The sequence below is a fragment of the Lolium rigidum genome, chromosome 4 (assembly GCF_022539505.1).
Source record: "Lolium rigidum isolate FL_2022 chromosome 4, APGP_CSIRO_Lrig_0.1, whole genome shotgun sequence".
Lineage (NCBI taxonomy): Eukaryota > Viridiplantae > Streptophyta > Magnoliopsida > Poales > Poaceae > Lolium > Lolium rigidum.
The window spans coordinates 109,723,174-109,749,615 of record NC_061511.1 but is presented as its reverse complement, the minus strand read 5'-3'; positions in this window follow the sequence as shown (position 1 = coordinate 109,749,615).

Sequence of the window (26,442 nt, the reverse complement as noted above, 5' to 3'; positions counted from 1 at the left end):
ACAGGTCCTGAATCCACAGAAAAACTACACGGAAGAATACCATAGTGGACGGAAAAGAAAAACTGTTGTCGTTCCCTGCTTGCCGTCCCTCCTCGATGTTGACAGCGAAGGGAAAGAAAGAAACGCCCTCGTTGCTACCTGCTCCCCGTCCTGTATCAATGTCGACGGCGTCGCTGCTACCCCAACTCCCTCCCGAGGTCACGAGGCGGCCAGATCAGCACGCTGTCACCATGCCATGGCCGGCTCCGGGAACTTCGCGTGATGCCTCTCCTCCCGGCGTGCTGCTTGTGCCGGTCGCCGACATGGCAATCCGGCGTCCTCCTCCGCCGAATAGCCACCAGCGCGGCGGCGGCGGCCGTCGCCACCATCCCGGCCAGCCCTAAACTACTCGCAGGATGCTGGTCGTGTGAGAGAGAAGACCGAGCTCACCTCGGAGAGCCCGCGAGAAATCCGCGGAGAGGCCCACGCGGAGGAGGGACAGAAATGAGAGAGAGGAGACGTGGATGAGGACGTGATTCGCCGGTTCTAGTAACTTCCCTTTGTTGTTGCAACCTCCACGCAACCTTAAGCGGTGCTGATTCCAGGACACGTAATACAGAGATTACTATGACACGTAAGTAAAACGGAGACATGCGTTGAAAATCTAACAAAAAAATCTATAACCGGCTTAAACTGGAGAGAAACCGGAAAGATTGCACGAGGCAACCGGTAACCTGGACGATGAATGCAAAAGATAATGCAAAGCAAAAAAAATGAAAAACCCAAAACAAAAGGTAAGGGCCCACAGAGCAAGAGACTCAGAAATTACCAATCTACAGTACCAGAATCAAGCACATTGCGTCAATTTGTCTAACTTTTATATAGTGTATAATAAGGCAGTATCATAATTTCAACATATTTAATGTTTTGTTCAATCTCAATGCAAATTTGTGTATATAATGTATTTGGCATCAAGTTTTCTAGTTTTATGTGCTATGATACAATATCTAACTATGATACCACTCCCATCTCTCTCCTCGTTAATTATTGTTGTGCCACATTAGATTTTTGCCAATATGGCACACATGATATATACTAGCTTGATACTCCCATTGTGGCTAGTCTACGATACAACACTAGCATATCTCCTCATCAACCATAGTGCCACATAAGCATTTTGCTATGATACCGTGCTAAGATACAAACGGATTTTGATTTCTTGTTTTTGGTTAATTAACCATGATTTTTGTTAATCCTAGGTATACTCTAGAATGATTAGATTTGCCTCAATATTAGTGAAATTATTACTCTATTATAGATATACATGTAAATATGAATGTATCCCTGCTAATCTATACTTCTTATAAAGCAAAACCCCACTAACTGCAATTAATGTTAGTCTATCTCTAGCTACTTGCAAGCCATCCACATCATCTATTCCATTAGCCAATCAAATATCCATGTCATCCCCACTAACATTCATTATTGATTTATCCTTGCATGCAAGCTATATATGTCACCATTTTTTAATTAAAATGTCCACATAGCTAATTTATAGCCATCAAATATAAAAAAATGTGAATTAAATTTAGCATATCAACTATTTTGGCCAATTGAATATTGCATACTTCTACAGACAATTCATATTACATATGTATTATACCATTTCATTTAGACAATATAATTTCTTAGAAGATTCCCACTGCAACGCGCGGGGTATCCTTCTAGTTTTGTGTGATAATTTATGCTGCCTTTTCCTACGAGGTTGATCAAAGTTAATGAAGATTGACTTAATTAAGAAATGTATTAACGCATTGGTGGAGCTACATATATATGTTCAGATTGACCAGGTTCCATGCTCTAGAATAGGGTCCCACCGCGCTGCCAAACCAAAATCGTTTTAGGGTAGCATTTATGGTGAAAGTTTAAAAGTTCGCAAAGAAAACAATATTTACGAGGTATCTAGTGTAAACCCCTAGCTATATATTGGATCCGACAATCTCTTAACGTACATACACTAGCTTAATTATTTGAGGACATAGTGAGTGTACAACGGAAGTTTGATTCGTTGTAACTGAATCCGTATGATTCTTCCCTATGGACCTTTACCCCTAATCTATTTCATTTGAATTTTCGAATAAGTCTCCTCTTTTAAGATAAATATGGTGGAGAAAGATAAGCACATAAGGCTATCTTTTTTTTTGAAGTACTAACATAAGGCTATCTTATTGACTAATATAGCTGCTTAATTAATAAAAGAATTTGCTACAATGTGCTCAGTTTGCCCATTTATTGAGGTATAAGACTAGCAGGAGAGAAATTAATCGCTAGTTTCCCCATTTGCCCCTGCATGCTCGCACGATTAAAGCACCTTCCGCACGCGCTAGACTCCTCATTTCCTTAAACCTCCTCGTTTCTCGAGATAGACCAACAGTTTTTCAGGATCGTGGGTTAATGTGGCCAGGTTTCGAGTAGTGGAAACGGGAAAGCAGGAGCAAATTAGGGAGATAACTGAACCACAACCACCCGCGCCTTAACCATTGAGTAATATCGGAAAAAAATTGCGCCGTAAGTAGTGAGACGGAGGGAGTAGTGCACATTTCCAAACTATAAAACTGTTGGCGTCAGAAACCCACCGGCGGGCAGCGACGGGCAACACAGTAGAGCCGGGAACAACTAGGGCTGCGGCTGGCCCCAGTCCCTCAGAGCGACGGCCCGCAAAGCCTCCTGGTCACACGTCCGATGCTATCGCAAGGGCGTGCCACCTGACCTATACCTGGTCGGGAAGGTGTTGGATGATGCCTCGCTTAGTTTCCTGCATGGCATACACGTAAACATTAAATACGAGCCTCGATCGGCTCTCAGGTTATCCTGTGAATCGGCTCAAAGAGCCGATCCACCCATGATTCGAACAAGGTGTCCGAATATATGGTGGTCCTGCTTGATCAAGGTAAAGCGGATGAGATCTACGACGATTTAGGGTTTTCACCGCATAATCGGATCATCCTACTCACGATTGGGCCTCGCGCTCGCGTACGGTGATCATAAGCCGGTCCTAGACAGGGCCTAAAAACCAACACGAGGTTGATCCTCGGAACATCCTGTCTAGGGCTAGCAAACTTCACCCTACACGCCGCTGGATCCTCCAACCCTTTGTAGGGCCTAACTATTGCAGATATTAAACTAATCCTTGCGAGCAAGGAGCAACCGTAACGGATCGGATCTACTAAACTATGATCAAGCGGGGTGCCGCCCCTACACCTAAGATAGGTGTAAGGGCGGCTAGATGTATAAGGGTTGCACTACAACGAGCATATGATACGAAGAACAATGCTAACCCTAACACATCTAAGATAACTACGTTGCTCGCCATCAAAAAGGCTTCGAGCACGAGCAACGCATGAACAACGTGGGCGGGCTTGTGCTTGCCTAGATCGCAAGATGCGATCTAGGCGCATGGTGCTTACCGGAGAAACCCTCGAGACGAAGGAGTTGGCGATGCGCCGAGATTTGTTTGTGTTGAACGTTGGTTGTTGTTTCTTCCATAAACCCTAGATACATATTTATAGTCCAGGGGACTTTCTAATGTGGGCGTGCACTAAACCGTGCACGAGTAAAACTCTAACTTCTAAACAAAAATGCGATCTAATATGTTACAGATACATGGGCAGTTTAGCCCAACTCCCTCGTGCCAGGCCGCTTCAGAGATCTTCCACGCATAACACTTCAAGCCCATCTCGCTTACGGCCCACCTCCTGATTTGGCCAAAATCTGGTGATAACACATGCCCCCCTGGTTTTGGTAATGATAATTTCAAAACCACTCTGTTTTTTCCTCCGAGGGGTCACGTCGTGGCAGAGTAAAACCGTCGCAGTATTTTTTCATCATGACGACTTGCCCTCCCATCTTCTCTGCACGACTTGACAGTTTTTTGGCACCACCTCCTCGAAAACTGTTCGAACATTACACCTCCACTTCTTTTATTTAACCGCACTGAACAGTTCTCCTTTTTATCCCCTCCGCATTAGCACTCCAAAAAACCCTCCTCTGCCACCATGTCTTCTTCCTCTTCCTCCTCTTCTTCATCGGATCTTTCCTACGTGTCCTCTCCCATCCGAGAGTCGACGCCCGAGTGGGGTACGCAGGCGGCGTACGATATCCTCGCCCCAACGGTGTGGGACAAAGAGGACCACGACTCCTCCGTCTGGTCCGAGGATGACAAATCCTTGACCGACGGGGAGAGCGACCTCCGCTTCCTTGCTGACGGGGAATCGGAGGAGGAGAGCGATGACGACCGTTTCTCTCGGGCAGACTTCACCTCCTCCGAGGAGGAGGAGAAGGAGGAGGAGGAAGAGGAGAACTCCTCCGACGAGCCCCCGGCCAAGCGCTTCTGCCCCTGGCCGGGGAACCTCAGCGACTTCGACAGCGATGACGACGCTGACGAGGAGGATGAGGACAACGAAGGCCCCGCCGGCGGCCGCTGGAGCAGCGACGACGAGCCGGCAGGGAGCAGCGCCGACAGCGGCGATGACGGCGACGACGAGGGCAGCAACGGCCCGTAGATAGGACCCTTAGCATAGGATCAGTAGCAGTAGACCGGGCAATGTGTCCCCTTAGTACTCCCTTTTGAGAGCAATCAGCTCCTCTATGTAAGAAATCTCGTTTATGAAGAAATCCCCAAATTTGATTTTGCCGATTTCCCTTCATACTGATCCCGTCGATCGTCACCTAGCCAATGCTTAATGAGCCGATGACAACGCATCGGTCTCTCGTGATCCATTCTTCATCTCTTTGACTGATGAATCGGAGCCCTGGTGGACAATGAGGCAAACCAACGCCTTCCAAAGAGTCCTAAAACCGGTGCTGAAACAACCTGCCGTTGAAACCGAGACTCCTGTAATACAGATGTCCCCTGTCCTGTTCCCTTACAGCAACCAGATAGCCCAGAGTCAAAACTCCATCGGTGATGTTTTTTTTTGCAAGAACTCATCGCCTTTGAAAGTAATTGCGTTGCGGGACCAGCCGATGACTCTCCAATCGGCTTCTCAAAACAGAGTATCCACGAGGCCAGCTGCCCCCCGAGCCTCAGCCGAGGTGAAAACGAGTGATGAGGACACGTAATTCGGATAAACGATCCGGGGTCGATCATGTCTGAGCGAGCTATCATGCGGGGCCAACCAGTCGATCACCTTTTTTCCGTTATCAGCCGATACTGCAGATGATCGTCCATAATTCGATGAGCAAAAGGCTGTCTTGTATGCCAACACTCCCCTGATAGCCCTGCCGAACTGGCAAACTGGCAACTTTGCGTGCTTGCACTAGAGTCGATGACTGTGCATCGGCTTTGCATCATGAAACACCTCAAAAGGGATCATAAAACCTGATTATGAATCTTACCAGCCGACCCAGTAGGCTGGCAATCTGGTTTTGGGCAGGTGTCTTCAACAGAGCTCTGGGTTTGTCGCTGAATCTGATAATTTTGCAATATCAGCACCATTCTTCAGACAAGTTGTGATGCGAGCCAGCCGATTCCAACAAAACCGGCTTCCTATAGCAAAGGATCCTTCAGGGCAAGCTGCCCCCCGAGCCTCAGTCAGAGCGAGGACAATAGTGAGCCAACCGATTTCAACAAAATCGGCTTGCCAGAACAAAGAATTTCTAGGGTGAGCTGCCCCCCGAGCTTTTCCAGTTCAACTCTTGCGCCTTGCTGCTCCTATCGGCTCATCATCTTTGGCATCCTGGCGCAACTTCCAGTGAGAATGTTGATGAAGTTTTGATGTTCTCCACAATCCCTGGATGCCAAGTCGCCATCCTCGCCACACTCCAAGCGAAAATGCCATAGCCGATTGCTTCATCATCGGCCGTCCTCATGGTCCTAGAAGAGGTACGTTCCCTTCATTGGGCTTATCCTTACCCTGACTGTTTATGCTTGCTCTCTTCGTTAGTCGAGGTTACGAGCCCTCAGACCTGCTGCTGGCACCGCTGAGCCACCCTTGAGTCGATGTCTGCACATCGGCTGTGCTTAAAAATTTTGGACTTTTTACGGCCGATTTGCTCACGTATCGGCCCCCATACTTTATCACATAATGTATCTTGACTCGCTTCAAACCCGTATCCTCGTGTTCTATCCTTCTATGTGCCCCCCGAGCCGATTCTGTCAAGTAACTTGATGGTATCGGCTTTTCAGGCATCTATTGGATCAATGCTGAACACAGACAAAACGTATGTTGAGGATAATTTTGGCCGATTGCTGGAATCGGCCTCCACGTCGCTTGCTCGATGAAGGTTTTTGCAATGTTCCTCCATAAATTCCTGGGGCCGATCGTCTGGATCGGCATCACCATGTCCGTTCATCGACGTTGCTCTTGTTACACGGTCAGGCCGGTGGATAAAACCAGCCTAACCCCGTTTTTCGTCACGTCGATGCGCTCGCAGTCGTCCAAATTGATGCCTGAGAGTGGTTCTTGACCTGATGTCGCCCAAACATTCATGCCAGCCGTTGAAATTTCGGCCGAATCATCTGCGTGGACGACTTCTACTTCATCTCCATCCCACTGTATTAGGCATTGGTGCATCGTGGATGGAATGCAACAGTTGGCGTGGATCCAGTCTCTCCCTAGCAGGACAGCATAGGTACTCTTGCTGTCGACAATAAAGAACGTCGTAGGGACAGTTTTCCTCCCTACGGTCAGATCCACATTCAGAACACCTTGTGCGTCGGATGCTTGGCCGTTGAAATCGCTCGGCGTTACATTGGTCTTGATCGGATCCGAGCTGGAGCGTCCCAACCGACGTAGCATGGAGTATGGCATAATGTTAACTCGCCGCTCCGGTGTCTACCAACATCTTGTTGACAGGCTGCCCATTGATGTAACCTCGCAAGTACAAGGCCTTCGGATGCTCGTAACTTCTTTCTCGTGGCTTCTCAAAGATAACCGGCCGTGGGCCGCAGATCCAATTGCGCCACGGGTGCTTCATATAATCTTGGAGCGCTAAACTCCGTTGGAAGAATGAAGACCATGTTTGTGCCGGCCGATGTATCATCATCGGCTTTCCTTTGCTTGGGGCGCCACTCTTTTCTTTGTGGCCGACCTTCTTCGTCCGGGGTTCGCTGAATTTTGGCGGCCGGATCAGGCCGTGCCTTCCTCAACGTGTGCGGTACAATCTTTCGGCTTCCTCCGGGCCGCGCAATCGGCTGAACCCTGCGCTTTTGGGAACGGCCGAGCCCATCGGGGCACCACCTTGGCCGATGATACTTATCTCCTTGATCATCGTCCTCTAGTTCCTCGAGATCTTCCACCCGAACGGACTCGGCATGCTTGTACCGAGGCGGGAGAGGCCCTAGGCGCTTGAACACGGACACGTTAGATGCATCCTTATTCTTCTGTTTGCATTCTGGGCAGTTGCCGATTGTTGGAAATCGGCTCATTCCTGAGTCCCGAGCAATGTTTGAAGAAAGGACAGTCCCAGTGCCTATCCATGTCATCCTGCCCCCTTGACCTCCCTCTAGCGTGACGCTCGTACCCGTCGTGGATTTCATCATGCCGACGGTACCTCCTGTCCTCTGCATTAGACCGACAATCCCTCTCACCATCTACGTCGTAGCGCCGACGTCGGTCGTACTGCTGCTCATATTTGTTGAGGAGATGCACGGAGAGTGGACGTTGATAGCGCACGCTTCTCACTTCCTCCTCTGTCGAGTACCGTGTGTCATCATCTTGGGGCCGGTCGTGTGGATCGGCCTCCTCTTTATCCTTGCCACGGGAGTGGCTGTTTTCTCGCTTCATCTTTGCCATGGCGGCTTACAAGCCCTGCCATGTTGACACCAAAGGAGAACTCTGGCTCGCATATGGAGTGGCTGAGATCCACCACATTGACGCCAGGCAACGGACGTGTGTTTCCATTGAGCTCGATACCGTGCGAACGGGTCTTCTCGAAGGAGCCGATGAGTTCGGCTTCGAGGGCTGCCCTGACCTCATCATGCTTCTTCTTGAGCTCGTCAGGCAGATCCTCGTACTTGACCGGAGTGCTTTCCGCCATCTCGGATGTAGATGGCGATGCGGTGGATGTCGAAAATAGGTCCCACCGGGCGTGCCAGAATGTGTTGGCGTCAGAAACCCACCGGCGGGCAGCGACGGGCAACACAGTAGAGCCGGGAACAACTAGGGCTGCGGCTGGCCCCAGTCCCTCAGAGCGACGGCCCGTAAAGCCTCCTGGTCACACGTCCGATGCTATCGCAAGGGCGTGCCACCTGACCTATACCTGGTCAGGAAGGTGTTGGATGATGCCTCGCTTAGTTTCCTGCATGGCATACACGTAAACATTAAATACGAGCCTCGATCGGCTCTCGGGTTATCCCGTGAATCGGCTCAAAGAGCCGATCCACCCATGATTCGAACAAGGTGTCCGAATATATGGTGGTCCTGCTTGATCAAGGTAAAGCGGATGAGATCTACGACGATTTAGGGTTTTCACCGCATAATCGGATCATCCTACTCACGATTGGGCCTCGCGCTCGCGTACGGTGATCATAAGCCGGTCCTAGACAGGGCCTAAAAACCAACACGAGGTTGATCCTCGGAACATCCTGTCTAGGGCTAGAAAACTTCACCCTACACGCCGCTGGATCCTCCAACCCTTTGTAGGGCCTAACTATTGCAGATATTAAACTAATCCTTGCGAGCAAGGAGCAACCGTAACGGATCGGATCTACTAAACTATGATCAAGCGGGGTGCCGCCCCTACACCTAAGATAGGTGTAAGGGCGGCTAGATGTATAAGGGTTGCACTACAACGAGCATATGATACGAAGAACAATGCTAACCCTAACACATCTAAGATAACTACGTTGCTCGCCATCAAAAAGGCTTCGACACGAGCAACGCATGAACAACGTGGGCAGGCTTGTGCTGCCTAGATCGCAAGATGCGATCTAGGCAGCATGGTGCTTACCGGAGAAACCCTCGAGACGAAGGAGTTGGCGATGCGCCGAGATTTGTTTGTGTTGAACGTTGGTTGTTGTTTCTTCCATAAACCCTAGATACATATTTATAGTCCGAGGGACTTTCTAATGTGGGCGTGCACTAAACCGTGCACGAGTAAAACTCTAACTTCTAAACAAAAATGCGATCTAATACGTTACAGATACATGGGCAGTTTAGCCCAACTCCCTCGTGCCAGGCCGCTTCAGAGATCTTCCACGCATAACACTTCAAGCCCATCTCGCTTACGGCCCACCTCCTGATTTGGCCAAAATCTGGTGATAACAAAAACCTGCCATATTTTTTTAATTTTTGTGCAGTCTACAATATATACTAAGATTTTCACATTGAGATTTTGCACGTTTGTAGATTTCATCATTGTCTACATGCAGGATATTTTTTATTTTTTTCGAAACTTAAAACTATGGTTACGATTTGACAAGGGCTTCCATCAGTATGGGGTGAGCAAGCTCTCCCATCAGTATCAGAGGAATTTGACAAGGGCTACAGGACGACTAGATACATCACCAAAAAAGGTGATGCATGTCTCGTTCATCAAAACAGCAGTACCTGTATGAAACAAGTACATGACACAAGTATACCACCATAATAATACTACTACATTAACACAAGTACGAGTAATATAATAAAGTAAGAGTACTACTCCCTCTAATCTAATTTAAACCTAAATAAAACTTAAACTTCACCCTAAACTTAAACTAGTGCCTCGTCCTCGTTCTTCGCTCATTTTCTGATCCAACACGGCGTAGAGTGAACGACACGTCATTGTTCATCGGTGGCATGCCATGGGCATGTCACCGGATCCGTGTCCGCCCGTGCCCGCTTCTCGTCCCTTGCTTCGCGCATCTGGCACCGGTAGTGGTGCATGGCTGCCGGCGTCGCAGGAGCTTGCCGGTGGCGCTGTCCCTGCGCTTCGAACCTTTCCCGAGAAGCCTTCTTCTGGAAGAAGCGCATCGCTTGCTGGCGGGCGAACGCCTCATAATGGCGATGAGCTCTGTCCTCGCAGAGCTTCTGTTGGAAAGCCTCCAAGATCCGGAAGTCGTGCTCGCGGTTCGCGTAATTGTCGGAGCTGTACTCCGCGTCGGACTGCGGCTCCGGCTCTGGCTCCGGCTGCGGTGGTGGTGGAGGCTGCGCGCGGCCTTTGAGGCCAAGCCTGGAGAACCTCGTCATCTGATGGCGCCGCATTTTTTAGGTGGAGAGGAGAGAATGGAGCATCGGCGGTCCGTGGTGGAGATGAGAGGATAGCACCGCGGTGGTGGATGGCGTAGGTACTTTATGGTGGTGGCAACTACCCGCATTTATGGCGGCGTAGGCGACTGGACACCGCGTGGCCAGCCGCTGCCCTCCTGGCCGCTTCGGTTTCCGCGCGGGAGACCATTAAACGCCGATGACCAACCTTCCCGCATCGCGGCCGATGCGAACCGTCGCGTCCTCTCGCTGACAAGGCGGCCCCAGGGTATTTTTCATTTTTTTCGAAACTAAAAACTATGATTGATTTTTTAAAAAATAAAGTGCTACATGTAGATCAGAGTTGCAACATGGGTTGCAACTGAGATTTATTTAATGACATCAACTGTTTGAGAAAGAGGTTAAGTTCTCATCAGTTCACAAATCGCACCCTAAATTTATATCGCCATGGTAGCATATCTGACAAGTGCATTTAGTTATTGCGACCATCCAAAATTTAACACACATCGATTTTCGATGATACGCGGATACATAGCGATTCCTTGGCTTCCGGGCCAGCAGACCATCTGCTCATCCCTCCCGTCCATTTCGGATGGACGGACACGATTGCTCCAAGAGAGTCGAGGAGACGCCTGTAGGCCCGCCATATGCGGACAGTCAAAGTCAAAGAAACCCGTTCGGCTAGCAACTATGACTATAAGGGCTAAACGCTAAACTCTCTCGTTCCATTCACTTTCTTCCTCTCTCCACCTCAAACAAACATTTGTTCGTCGCTCTCTCTTCCAGCAATGTCTTCAAAGTTCAGCTCGTCGGCGGTCAAGGCCGCGGAGAAAAAACGCCGGTACGAAATTTGGAGAGACGGTTCCAGAAACCAAGTAGGCTCGCCGTCGCAGCCGCCGAAACGTGTTCGTGCTGTGCTCACCGGGTTAGTTTCCTACGCCATGTACTTTCGTTTCTTCTTGCCCCGGGCTCAAGCTCTTTAAGAGTCTCTATGCTTATACATCTTAAAGGGCTGGAAGTTCCAACGACGCTCGTACTGCACCAACTTCCACGACCAAGGAATCGTCGTCATCCGATGATTTCAACCTGGCCCTACCCCGGCGAAATGAGGTAGCACCAAGCACTGTGTAGTTATCTTCTTCTTCCTTTGCGCTGACTTGCTACCGATGATTTCACCCTGAAGGAAGCGGCACCGACGATCGATACCACGGTCGCCATCTTGATAGAAAAAAAACGAGGAGCTTAGCTTAGATTGTGATCGCCTCCGAGACGATTTGGCTGCCAAGAAGAAGAATTTGAAAAATCTTGTGGAGCTCATTTGCAACCTTTGCAATGAGCGCGACATGTTGAAGAACGAGCTGATTAAGCAAAAAGAGGATAACATTGCATCAACGGAGAAAGCCAGCGGCATACTCAAGCATGTGTGCCTCGAAAAAGACAAGTCTGGTATAGAGCGCAAATTCCTTCTTCAGGATAAAGTAGAGCTCCTAAAGTTGAACCTTGAATATGCTGACATCACCATCCTTGCCCAGCTCGAGAGGCAAACGGCACAGGATAAGTTGATGGACCTGATGTTGGAGAGACGCAGTGAAAGAGAAGAGACATTGAAAGAAATGAGCAGTTTGGTGGGATCAATGAGTGGCGTTGGGCAAACTTCGAATAATCCGCCCCGGCTGAGCTCCAGGGCCGGAAATTCCAGCGAAACCAGCAATGCAAGTTATGCGCACCTACAACTTCTACTCATTGATTAGAGGTCGCACGACATGGCATTTTCCCTCGAAATCGTAGTAGTAATAGTTGTACTATTTAGTATGTGACCTTTTCCTTTCTGGATGCACCCGGGACATTGTCATCAGGCCCTCTTCTGGACAAACCCCCTCGGGAAGGACAGTATATTTTGCACATTTCGCTAGTACTTCTAATTCCACCGCTTCTTATTTTTCTAATCCATTAAATCGTTAATTAGATGACCAACTGATGGAAGCTGCGATAGATTAGACCAACAAGTGGTGAATTGTGCAAAAGATATGTCCAACTAGTGTTTTATGCAAAAGAGTGATATGGAGATCTGGTGGAATCTTGAATTTCCTCTTCAGTGGTAGGCATGCTTCACTTATAGCTGGAGTACATTGCGGACCTGGTGCATTTCGTCAGTACCGATCAGCTATTTTTGCTTACCCCTAAAGAAAGGTAGTAGCCTTTTCAGTGAGATGTATTTTCAGTGCTATGGAGTTATCTGTTCAGTGCTTGCTTTGTCTACTCAAACGTCTCTCTTCTTGTCAGTCTCGCAGTAGAGACTCCCCTCCCCCCTCCTCCGCGCATCTGTAAAATATTTTGCCTCCTATTTAAAACGACATTGCCACCGCTCATGGGCCCCACGCCTCGGAGCCGCAACGGAGGTGTGCCCTCCCGCTGCTTCGGTCCAACATGTGAAGCTGCCATTTACTAGTGAACACTAGTAAAATGCACCTGCTTCGCACGGTAATTATTATTATTTTGTGGGACAATTCTAACATTATCATGGCATAATAATAACGGTTTTTCTATGTTTCAGTCAACTGAGAATTTCTTAAGTCTATGTCACTTACAAAAAAGTACCTGAGTTGCACTTTTCTGTTAAAAAAGTGCAATTGCACTTTTCTATACCACTATATAGTACAACAGTTTTTGAATCTACCTCCGTGTCTACAGTGTTCCCGCGCAGTTGGAGAAATTTTGGCCGTCCATTGAACGAACCAAACGGCAAAAACATGAGCGAATCCCTACAACTTTAGCCATTCATTTATTTCATCCAACGGTTGCCGTTTGCACAGAGTAGTGGGCCTTATCCGGTGTACCCACGCCTAGTAGAAACTGGAAACTACTAGATTCAGTGATAAGGGTGGCAGCATCACGTGGGAACTGTGTCAAATGGTGTTCGTGTTTTCTTTTTTAGCTGGGTCCTATCGTGCTTGCTCTCTACTAGAGTTAGCTAAAATAATTAAAAGGGATCAATTTTGGGTCAAGCTCAAAATACTTTGCCGGCTATTCATGCTGCTACCGTTTGGAGTATGCATGCCACACTTCACACCAAACATCTCTACTAATCCATGACTTTTTGGGGAAAGTATTATATAAATTTTGAAAGGTAGAACGGTATGCTAAAATAAACATAGTATCAAAACATTCCCAAATGATCACGCATGTAAAAATGAGTCTTATGAATTCATAATCTTAATTTATGAAGAAATTTGTTTCACGTGCATGGCCCGTACAACTTACTAGTCTACTAGAAATGTGCAACTGGATGAAGTTGGACTTTTCTTTGAACTGCAGTTGCACATTTCTGAGGTGACTTAGACTTAAGAAAATCTGAGTCAACTGAGACATAGACACACCCTAATAATAATAATAATAATAATAAGGGTTAAGTGCATTTTTTGTCCGTCGTGTCTTGCAGAAGTCTAACTTTGGTCCCTCAACTTTGTTTTGATCTAAACATGCCCTCCAACTCTTAATTAATTTCAATTTTGGTCCCTGGAAGTGGTTTAACGATGGTCTACCAGTTTTTTACTATCTCCTTTTGCCACCGTGATCAGATTTGGATAGGTTTAGGCCACGTAGGACCATCTCATCTCGAGATCATTAATGCATTTAGCATTAGGAATGTTCGCTGGCGATCGTGATCATTATCCTTATGGTGTGTAACAACCCCTACTCTTCTCCAACACCTAGCGGCGGCACCTCACACTATGAGGGCGGATAAACCGGGCGGAGAAGGCAGAAGCGGAAGACATGAGAGGGCTTTTGCGTCGGGAGGAAAGGTAGAAGCGGCTGAAGTGGCGAGGACGGTTGCACCGAGCAAGAAAGACCGAGGCGATGCACATGTGTATATATTAGGGCAACGAAATTTCTTCTATTTGTGGACTTAGGAGAAATGATCTCACTTAGATTAAAACTGGCCAATTTTATCCACGGTGGAAAAAAAGAGTCAAAAACCAGTCAACCATCTTTAAACCGTTGGCAAGGACCAAATTAGACTTAATTAAGACTTTGAGGTCAAATTTACAGCAAACAGAGTTAAGGGAATAAAATTAGACTTTTGCAAGATTTTAGGGGCCAAAAGAGTACTTAACCCTAATAATAATATCTCGTATTACTTGAAATCTGGATATAACAGTTGTTTCGGCTTTGAAATAATTAATTATTGGATACTTAGAAGTGACAACAACTCTAGATATAATAATTGTTTCGCATGACTCGCAGCTTTGCCATTTTCTTGTACTATTTACATTAGTAACTCTAGATATAATACTTGTTTCGCATGACTGACACCTTTGCCATCTGTTGATTATTGTCTCTACTTCCTAAAAGTTGCATTAAACTACAGTACAATAGTGCATGAAATGACTGGATTGCCTAGTTTCATAATTATACTACTTTTATAATGCAAAATCTCACTAACTAGTACAATTAATATTAATTAGTCTATCTTCACATGCAGATCATCCACATCATCTATTCCATTAGCGTATTAAATATCCATGTTATCCCCACTAATATTTATTGTTGATATATCTTTACATGTAAGCTATCCATGTTACCAATTTTGTCCATCCAATCATCCACATCACCACTTTATAGCCATAAAAATATACAACAACTTGCTTTATACAATATATTTTCCTAGAAAATTTCCGCCGCATCGCGTGGGGTATGTTTTTGCTAGGTACCATTACAATTATGTGGCACATTTGCAGAACACACCACCTAGCTAAAAAGGGAAGTTTTTGCACTTTTCCCTGGAATGACTGGTTTTGAAGGGTATAGTGAAAAAGTTTTCGCTTTTAGCCAGGTGGTATATATGTTCTGTCAAATGTGTCACATAATTATAATGGTACATGGCAAGGACATAATATAGCGGTGTACATGTTTCAGCAAACGCTAGAAAATAACGGTGTCGTATGGCAATTTTTCCCAATATATGCATTGGAAAGGTAGGAGTACACTCTTTTATGGACAAAGTTTTAGTCTAAACATACCCTTGATGGTCCGAAAATCCATTTCAAATTTGCTAAATGCGCTTTCGGATGCTTATATAAAATTGGTGTACTATATAGTGGTATCGATATATGGATGAAGGATCAAACGATCCAAATGCATTCTTAGCGGTTCGGCCACTGACAACTGGTTATGCCACCTACATACCTTCCGAGCTTGCTTGTGCTAGGATTCGGCTGTCTTGGTTGTATTAATTAGTGTTGTCTAGCTAGGGGGAGAAGGAGCAGGGCTCGATTGCATGCGCTAACCCTAAACCCTAACCCCTAAACCCTAAACCTAACCCTAACCCTAACCCTAAACCATAACCCTAACTCCAAAGTGTCATAGAAAAAACTATATGTAGTTAATTCTTTCTACCACACTTTAAGATTCCATCCATATCCCTTTCATTTAAGACTTGGATTTTTTATTTAGTCGTCCCTTTTCGCATGTCTTCAATGATTAAGTAGAATTATATCATTTGACATGCATAGACACGTACATAAAATTTGTTTTCACACGCATCCCACATAATAAGGATTAAGAAAGGGTTTAAGATTTTGTTCCCATGTCTCAACTGGTCACATCTATTTTCATGGTTTAACTTAAACTATTAATTTTAATGAAAGTTGAACAATATTTAAAACATAACTTTTGTATAACAATATTGAAAATTTAAATGGGTCGTCACATGCATGCGAAAAGCGTGTGTGCCATTAGAAAAGTTAAAATCCAAACATTTAGTCATCTCTACCGATCACCCCCTATATATATATAGTATGCGTACTTTACTCCTCACTGCTTCCCATCACACTTCAAATTAAGCATATATCTATGTCCAAGTATATATATGTAGGTGTAAGAGGATGATGAGTAGGAGGTGTTCCAATCCCCTACCAATTTTGTTTCAGTGATCACCCGTATTTTCGTACCTTTTATAGCCATTAGTAAATGGCACGTGCCACACACATGCACGTTAGAGATTTTAAAGATTATTGTGAAATAATGCACATGATGATTTTTATTCGTCAAATTCCAGAAGATCAATGATCCATATACACAGGGACGGAGCAAGGAAAATATTTGGAGGGGGCCAATACAACACACAAGATTACTTGGACGGGGCTGCACAAGCAATATTTACAAATTCTAGGGACCAATGTACATGTATTTTAGGTGCTCTTTCAGAAAATTTTGCAGCATAGGGGGGCCATGGCCCTAGCTGGCACCCCTAGCTCCGTCCCTGCATACACACTCTATTAGATATTTTTTCGAAAAAAACGACATTGACATCTAAAAATAAACATCCTATATATAGTACATAGAACCTCATAAAAAAGGAGATCGAATTGAACAAAATCCTTTATACAATGCTTATCTTTTTGCAACATCGATCCAAGAATAATAGCGCGCCACGGCTGCCGCTCCCCCCTGAGCCGACCAGACGTGATTGTTACGCACGGAAAGTCGTTGAACGGGTCTAGAGGACTAAATCCTCCATGGATGGGGACAAAGGAGGAACAATCATCGCTGAAGCTCCTTGGTGAGGATCTGGAGAACATTGTACGTATTCAAAAGAAGTCCGCATGCATGCGCCTCCACACACAAAAACCTTAAATCGTGAATAAGTAAGATGAAAACTTCTCTAAACAGGGACAAACATCCCAGCGTAGCTCGATATATGGCCCGAAGGCGTCCAGATAACAGAGGCAGTTCGATGGCGGCACGCCGGCGCCGGCGAGTGTAGCCGAGAGGGAACCCTAATCGCATGTGCGTGTTTCTCTCATGCATGGGTGAAGTGGTGCTCAAAAATATTGTTCAAATACTTGGTAGCTATATACATAGTTGCAACGTTTATATTGTTGAAGATCTTTTATAGCTTAAGCATCTCTTTACAAACATAACAAACTTTTTTCTTACTATTAAAGATCTTTTATAGCTGTAGCTACTTGCTAGCTATTGCTATCAAGTTTTTAACTTTGTATAAATAAATAAATATATATAGGTAAACTAACTGGTGACACTAAATACATCTAGATACATCTAAATTTAGAAAATTGGAAGACATCATTTTGTGAACGGTGCGAGTAATATGTATTTCGTATTTACACACGCATGGCTACATGTGCAACACTTGTAAGTGTTCTCATCTCACAATCTTTTTAGACAAAATATAATTAAACACACATGTGTCCAGCAGGTACCCCTTCCTATATGGTACGTCCCTCCCGATAGGAAATAGTACTACTATAGGGGATAAAAGCGAAAAAGAAAAGGCCTCCAGCAACTCCCCTCCCGATAGGAAAAGGCAACCGCATTGTAACGGCCCAGGGTAGCACCCTATTAGATTTGCTTGTTCTTTTTATTTAATGCATCATCATGGCATCATGCATGCATCTCATTCATGTTTTAACAAAATAAAATTATTTTATAAACTCTCCCTTGTTTTTTCCTTTAAATAAAAACCCTAAGAGCTAACCTTGGGCTTTCTCTCTTTCCTTCTGGCCCTCTTTCCTCTCTGGCCGGCAGCCTTCTTTCCTTTCTTCCCACAGGCGGCCCAGCTCCCACCTTCCTCCAGTCCAGCCCGAGCAGGCCCAACTCTTTTCCTCACCAGCCCATACCCCTTCGTCGGCTCCTCTCTCTCCCCTTGTCGTCTTCTCTCTCACGAGAGAGACATGAGCACCCTGTGGTCCTCCACCGCACCCACGCTGCGCCACCACGCCCACCTGCCCCCTCTCCTTATCATTCCCTCCAAACCCTAGGGCTCTCCCTCCCTTCGCCATCCTCGCGCCGCCACCTCTCTCCCCTTTCTCCTTTTCTCTGTGAACGAAACGAAGAGGAAACCCCAAGCTTCTGCCACCACCGTGCTCACCGTGGCGCCACCGCTCTGGTCACTCCCTCGGCGAGCTGAGACCACTGTTCGATGCGCACCGTCGTCCTCTACCACCTTGTGCAAGCAATCAAAGCAGGGCGCCTCCAATCGACGAGAAATTCGTCGTTCCCCTTCCTCCGGCCGCCACCGTCCGCCATCAATTCTGACGGTTTCGCTGCTCCTCCGGCCAATCCGAGCCCATCTTCAACCTCCTGGTAACATGGCGCCCCTCCTAGACCTCCCCTTCTTCTCCCTTTCTTCCTGATTCAAGTTTCCTTTGTTAACCACCTCCGTCCGTCCGCAGCTGCTCGTCTTCGGCGTTACCCTCGACCATGTGTTGCCTCCATCTGGACCAGCGCACCACGGCGCGTCTCCCTCGCCTCCTCTCGCGCCCGGCGTCGACCCCCAGCATCGCATCCGTCCTCGACATGGCGCTCGCTGCCACGAATGGCGCGTGCACATGCCCGTTCCTCTGCGTCCCCGGCATCCCCAACCCCGTTGTCGACCTCCCCAAGCTTGTCCGCCTCGTCGTCGACCTACCAGGGTGAGCACCGCCTCTGTGCCCACCTTCCCCTGCTCGTTTCCATCACAGCTGCGCCGCCGAGTGGTGGTCGCCGTTCACAGCGCCTCCCGTTGTATCTCACTGCATGCCCTCTTTCAGTTTCGACAGAAACGGGCATCAACAGCAGCAGCGGATGGTTGCCACATCGTCCGCTAGCGTGGCGTCCAGCCTGGCGCCGACCCCACCTATCAGCCGCAGTGGCTAGACCAACCCTCGGTGAGAACCGTTTTCCTCAGATTCGGATCTGGATGTTTCCAATCAGCCCCCTGCAAGTTTTTATCTCTTAACCCGCAGTCCTCACCGTGATGCTTCCCTGAAAACCCCCTGCATGTTTTTAAAACTAACCCGGGGTCCTCCCCTGACCCTGTTTTAGTTTTCGGGTCCTTACCCCAATTAAATAAAGGGCTTTGCTACACAGTGCCCAGGCACCGGTTAATCTTAGACGGTGCCCCAACCAAATATAGAAAACCAAATGCAACCGATTCCGATGCTTTCCCAAAGTAGCAATTTTCTGGTCCCCGCATCATGAGGAAGAGCGTGACCACTGAATTGCCACCTGCCCCCTCACACGGGTCCCACCATTGAGTCCCTCACTCCTTGTGTCATCTCCACACCTCTTTTCAGAGCCATCGCTATCACTATTATTACAAACATACGGAACAAAAGACCTTCCTAGAAGTATTAAAAATTGTAAATGAAGAAAGATTTAACTTGTCATTCAGTGTTTGCATAATCGCATCCCTGATTAAGGATGTAAGAAAGTCAACGCTAGGAAAACTAGTTTGCGCTACTTTTGGTGTATTGTTACAAACCAAAAAATACATTCCAGTTGGCACCTTGATCCTTCGAACATTCTAGTTTAGATGTATAAAAGACTGAAAATTACATAAGTAGCAGGAGTTAAATCCAGAAGTTACTTGACCTAGTTGGAAAAGAAACAAGCATTCTATTGTTGCAGTTTGATCCTTCCACTAGTCTGGATGTAAAAAAAGACTGAGTGGCGGGAGTTAAATCGAGAAGTACATCCTAGTTGAAAAAGAAACAAACATTCTACCGAAATTTGATCATTAGTACTGCTGCATCTTTCCATCTGGATGTAAAAAAAAAGACTGAAAATTACATATAGCAAGAGTTATGTGTAAAAAGTGTGGGAAATTAGTGTTACATTTTTTCATCATGCTGGGCTGGATGTCGAAATAAGAGAATCTCACAACAGTTTAGATGTAAAAAATAGATTGAAATTACATCAAGCAGGAGAAGGTACATAGCGAATTGAGTGGATAATACGAGTGTTAAATCTATCCTTCATACTAGTAGATGTAGAAATAAGCTAATCACACATCAGTGTAGATGTAACAAATCGATTGGCCATCTCAACAAATTGTGCATCGGTGCTAAAACCAAAATCGTCGCACATAACCACAAAATCACCATGGCGAAGCGAGAATCTCACCCTCTGTGCAGCCTGACGCTGTTGAATGTTGAGTCTCCACGGGCGGGCCCACCAGCATCCTTGCCGGCAAAAGCCAAACGGATCTCGAGCAGCATCAGCGAACTCACGACGACCTGCTTCTGCCCGTTCTCGCCCGCCTCCGTTGCGTCTCCAGGGACGGGCACACCAGCATCCTTGCCCGAACGGTAGCACCTCCTCGGCTCCTCTGGACCCTCACATTCAAGCCAGCGCTCAACACTCTTGCCCGAGGCCGGACGCCCTTCTTGCCGGGCGAATCAGTGGCAGCGCTGCGCGAGGATACGGAGTGCACGAAGGGACTCCGGGTGAAGAGCACAAAGAGGTGGGTGTGCAGGTCGGCGAACCCATGACGGCGTCTTCGACAAAGTCATCGGGCGAGCGAAAGGAAGCGGCGAGGATGTCAGAGAGGCGGCGGAGTGCATCTACATCCGCGTGCACCGCCGCGTCCCCGGGGGTGGAGGTGGCGCGACCGTGCGAGAGTATCTGGCGGCACAGGAGGACGTCGGGCGGTGTGGAGGCATGACGGGTGGTGACGGGCCAGCGAAAAGAGCCGGCATGGCAGCAGAGGTTGCAGAACGACGAGATCGAGGGCGAGGGAAGTGGATCAGGAACTAGAGGGGAAGGGCAGCAAGACGTGGCCGGAGATTCTCCACCGTCGCCAATCACCACAGCCATCCCGCGTACCTCGGATGTGTGTGGATTTGGGGGTTTTGCTCCACCGCTGCTCCGCGCCGCCGAGCCCTCTCACCACGGCCAACGTCCTCGAACGCGTCGATCCGTGCGCCTCCAACATCGACGCTCGTCCACTGCTTCTCCAACAAACCAGCAGAGCAACATGAGCGGCCAGATGCTCCTCTTGGCCGGCCCGCTTGCCGCCGACGAGGGATTTTAGAGGTGGGAAAGGAGCGAGCATAGCGACGCTGGGAGAGACGAAAGGGGAATGAGGAGGAGCTGGCCCGATACCCAAACTTTGACCGGTCGGTGTATTTTGGACACTAGCATCGCGTGCGTCCGGGCCGCACGATCATGATCGAACGAGCGCGGCGTGTGAGCACCATGTAAGACACCACGGTGCCAATGCAAGAATTAGATTTTCCGTTAAATAAATATGTTTTTCTATTTTCATTAATAATAAAACCAATCTAATATCTCTTAATCTATAACTCGAAATAAAAAAGTGTTATATATGAAAATTGATCAGAAAAATGTGCTGAACATGAATATGCCATCCATATGCATGTTTGCATCTTGCATCATGTCGCGCATTGATAGTTTCACATATCCACCTCACATACATGCGGAGTATTTCGGACACCGCCTATGTTTTCCCCGCGCCGCTTAAATCTGAAGTAGATCACCCTTGCCATGCTAATGCCATGTTAAGCAACCTTTAACTTTGTCGGTAGAAATGCAACTCCAACCTAATTTGTTTGTCCGGGATTTCGACTCCGATTAAATTGGATAAGTGCATCGCATCATCCTTGCCATGTCATGCATCCATATCGTCTTGAGCATGACGATTCTTCTCCGTAGTACTAAGACTTGCATCCGTTGTTTGTTCCAACATTTGCTTCTTATTGGATAGGATCGCGAAGTGGTGTTGTGAGATACGACAAGTTCTCCGGATGTTCCTCGGCAAGCTTTAACAGGCAAGCATTTCCTAAACTCATGTCTCTGCAGGAGTCGCTCACCTATTTTATTTTGCCTTCTCCCTTATGCTAGCCTTGAATTGTGTTCTTGTCATGTGTCATATCCACTTGTTACCTCAAGCAGCCCATATTGCCACAACCATCCTCCTACAGCTATTGTTTGGTTATCGAGTCTGCCTTGCGAGTCGTAGTGCATGCTAGTGCTGTTTATATCTCGTTACCGTTATCGTTATCTTATCAGGTTATCTGTTGGGGAATCATGACACATGATTTATGGATATATTTGTTGGAGATACACATGCTTTACTTTATTGTTAACAACTAAAATTGTAAGCAGAGGCATCTGTGAGCCACTTTGCGAAAGCATCGGAACTTTGACTTGCTAATGTCCCCTAGGACCCGAGTTCTTGTTATCCGTTCCGAGATTGAGCGCTCTACCCGTACGTGGGGGAGTGGGACCCCCATCACCCACTACCTTTCCTCGAGTCTGTTTACTGGGAGCCACAACCTTGGTTTTTTTTCTCATATGCACGATATGCACGATTTACTTCTTGTTGCCTTCGGGTGTTTATATTTTGTACTGTACTCATAACGCGGGACTCCTTATCCTTGGCCGGTCGTTAGTGTCCGCCTTGGAAGCCGACGCAAACCTCTGGGTCCGTATCGGAGTACGGCCGAACTTCGTCACGGGTAGCTTAGTTGGGTGGCTCCCATTAAACTTTCTCTTGCATTGGGAACGGTCTTGTTGTGAGACTCCACCTGTAGTAAGTGGGTTCGAGCATGCGTATGGTTACATTTGGGCAACCCCTGCAGGGTGTACATATTACCGATAAGCCGTGTCCGCGGTTATGGACGACTTGGAATTGTATGGCTTGATCATAGAACAACTTACACCGCTATCTTGTTGCTAATAACTTGCTAAAAACTTGCGTAGTAATATAGCATTACTACAACGGCTACCTAATAAAACTTGTCCACCGTGTGGGTGCCTTTGTAAGTACTTCCTTGCGAGGGGGGAACGCATCGGTTGTGTTATGTTTGCATAGTATAGAACTGTTAGTTATGCGCTCTCTCATCTTCTCTGATTAGACGACTATTGTAGAGTGTCTCTATAGGTTTTTAGTGCTTGCGTGCTGCCGCTTAACCCCACCATATTGCCTGTGACGTTCCTCTTGCGTCCTCTAAGTCCCCTGTGTGCCTCAAGTACAAAGGACGACTGATTGACGAATGCTTATACGTCTTGAAGTCTTGTTAAGTACGAACTCATACTTATTGTTGCTTCTTTGGGACATAACCGGGCAGGTATGAAGTTATGTTCGATGAAGACGACGTTAGCGAGGTTACCCTTCCGGCTTGGCCTGGACAGGGTTATGGACGCCATTGTTTATCTTCAGGACTCTTAGTCCAATTTGTATCTTGTCCGTACTCGGATGTATTTGATCTTCTGTATGATTCGGATCTTGAGTTGTATATTTGTATCTTGGCCCCGAAAAATCGTTCCAGATCTCATCTCTCCATTGTCTAAATACTAGTTAAAGGTACATGCTTCGCATGATTAACACAAATGCAGGATATTAGTGGTATTCACTTACTTCTTTTTAAAGAAAGATGCACTTAGCGACTACTTTTTTCTCAACACATGCCTAGTGGTATTCGTATATTTTAATCTAACGAAGTTCCTTGTGAAAGGAAATGTTTCAAAGTATCTAAAGTTTTATAATTTTCGTAAGTCAATCTACTTAAGGTTTAACCAAATTTCCTTGTAGACATTAATGCTCTCGGTCAAATCCTACACCGTCCGATCCATCGAGATATATGAGTTGCAAGTTGGATTGCAACGCATATGTACACAATTTTTACATAGATACGCATGCATGTAGTCTAGAAACTTAACTCGATGGAGTAAGAATCTGGACAAAGTTGAGTCAATTAATATGGATATGCTCCGTATTTTTACCTGCAGCGAGCTGTTTCGAGATTAGCGCCTGAGTTTGCGACTGGAGTTGGAGGATAGATCGCTTGGCTACTTTTTATTTGTTGTATGTATTTTTTCCGATCATCGCCTCACAAGCGGCTAGCGCTGTACATGCCCTAAAGGAGTCTATCTCGGTGACAAGATGATTTGTTGTCTTCTTCTCTCTGATAGACCGAGTAGTATGCGATGTCAATTGCTGCCCTCACCTAAAGTACTTTATTGGCTAACACCTTTTATTCACGTGTCTCTACGGAGATCACGCCTGCTACACCCCTGGATAGCAACTGAACATTGCACATTTCGGATGCCCCCGCGCGAGCGCCGGTGAGCGGCAGATCTCTCCCGAAATTCGACTGTCTTCGCTCTGAATTATGGGTCCTGCCACATCGCCCACGTGGTCCGTCCCTAGCAGGAACTTGTCACCCCCCACACACGCACAAAAAACTCAAGTAGGCAACTCCCGATGCGCGCATCGCGTGATCGTGCGGCCAGCGAGCGCTCCTGGGCAGCATACTTCACTCTTCTGGTATATATAAATGACGCCCGTAGCAAGGATAACCCTAACCATTTCACAGTCTCGCTTGTGTTCTCCCCGATCTGGATGGAACCCTAACTATGTGCTGGCGGCGCTGGCATTACATAGATCGCCGGGATAGTAATAACTGGCGATGTGCTATGTTCGCGGGAGGTGCGTCGGCGGCCTCACTCTCCTCCCCTCTGCGGCTAGATCTGTGGAGTTGTATGCCCGTCGGAAGGCAAGAAGTAATTGTCCCTGGAGGCGAGTATGTGGAGGAGGCGGGGCTAGATGCGACCGGCGGGGATGTGGAGGCTATCTTAGCGGCAAGGCAGGTCGTCTCCCAAGGTACTTGTCCACCGGTCGTCGTGGCGATGAATATGTGCATTCTATTAGATTATATAAACCTACCGCTTTTTATGTAGTTTCTACACACGTCCTATCTAAATTTGCTTTGTTGTTCCATTGCCGTGCTATTATTTTGTCACTAGATTCTTACTGTACTTACTAGGTATCGTACTCTGTTTTGATTTGGATGTCCGTTTACCAAATTATATGATTACGTGTGTTGTGTGCTCTATTTTTCAAGTTGCTATTTAATACTTTTTGTAATAATTTCATTTTAAAACAGAAGGCTATTTTGGTGACACTGCACAAAGGGAGCTTCTTTTTTATGAACATGGTTGTGCCATGAGCGAGATGATAGTGATGTTTTAGCACGCTGTTGTTGTCGCTGTCTTCTCCTCGCAGCAAAATGAAGGTATTCCTGATGTTATTTTTTTGTCCAAACCTTGTTATATTCCGCTCAACTAATACTTTATTCAAAAATGTAGTGTCTCCAATAATTAATATAATATGATCCTTATGAATAGGCACATCGACACGTCTTCTGCTTGCTCATGGCTCTAATTGCACAGAAGAATCATAATGTTCTGAAAGATAGTTGTTCCCTTAGCTAGCCCTGCGGGTGGCTGGAAAATGGGAATTTTATTGTTGCCTTGTTATAGTGTTCTATAACCCCTGAGTTTGAAAGCCTTTCAAATGGTGGGCCTCCTCTCTCTGAAGACCATCTTCTGCCTCATGGTGTGCCTCTCTTTTAGTCCTTTGCTATATGCCGACATATTTTATTTACATGTATTCTCCTTTTCCCTTTCTAGAAATATTTTTTCTTATCTCTATCAATTTTTTAGGCAGAATCCTATTTCGGTGACAATGCACAAAATTGGTAACTTGTCAAGGGTCAAAACACCCTTATTATGTACTTGCTGAAGTCTGGTGCAGCCAAAAATATCCAAATAGCCATTTTGTAGCTATATGAGTTTTTTATTTATTTCATTCTACCTACTGGCAATTACAAAAGGAATCATCTCCCGTTGCTATTTTTTTTATTAGTAATACCTAGCTTGTTACATGTCCCTTGCTTTTGGATTTTCAAACATAGCATGTTTATTGTTAATATTAGATCTACAATACTCAAATTGTTGTATCATTGTTATAATATTAGTTCTCGTATTCTAGTCGATGATAAATTCTGTTATATTCTATCTTTGTGTTAACTTGTATATAATCATTCTCCAACCTTTTCCAAACAGAAGAATCCTATCTCGGTGACACTGCCCAAAAGAAGTCTCATGTTCTAAAAACAGTGGTTCTTTGTTGCATGTGGAAGCTAGTCTTCGTAGTCGCTGCCACCATGGTATGCTTATTCTTTGTTGGCACGATCTTCACTTGAGGCTTGTCCATAAGATCTAGTCATGTGTGGAAGCACATTGCTTGCACATTTGATTTGCTCTTGTGGACACTCATTTGTCTCTTGTGGATCTTTACTTGAGGCTTGTCCATATTCTCCATAGCATACAGTTCACCTCCGGCATCTGCTGCACCGAACTTAGCGTCCAATGGGTGCTAGGTTTGAGCGCAGCAGCAAAACCAGACGGTGAAATACTTGTGCAACCAAAAATATCAAAATTAGTTATTCATAGCCATGTAGGTTTTTTCTTTTGCATTTGCACTAAACCAATGGGTGCTAGCTATGCAATTCTGTCCTCTTGCTATTTTTTATTATTATACCTACTGGTTATCCTCACCTTTTTATCAATTCATTTGCAACCTAGGTCTATTTCGGTGACACCGTACGAAATCAGCCAGATAATAGAGCAACCACGACTGCATACATAGTAGTTGAGAAGTCATGCACTGTCGTGTAGTTGC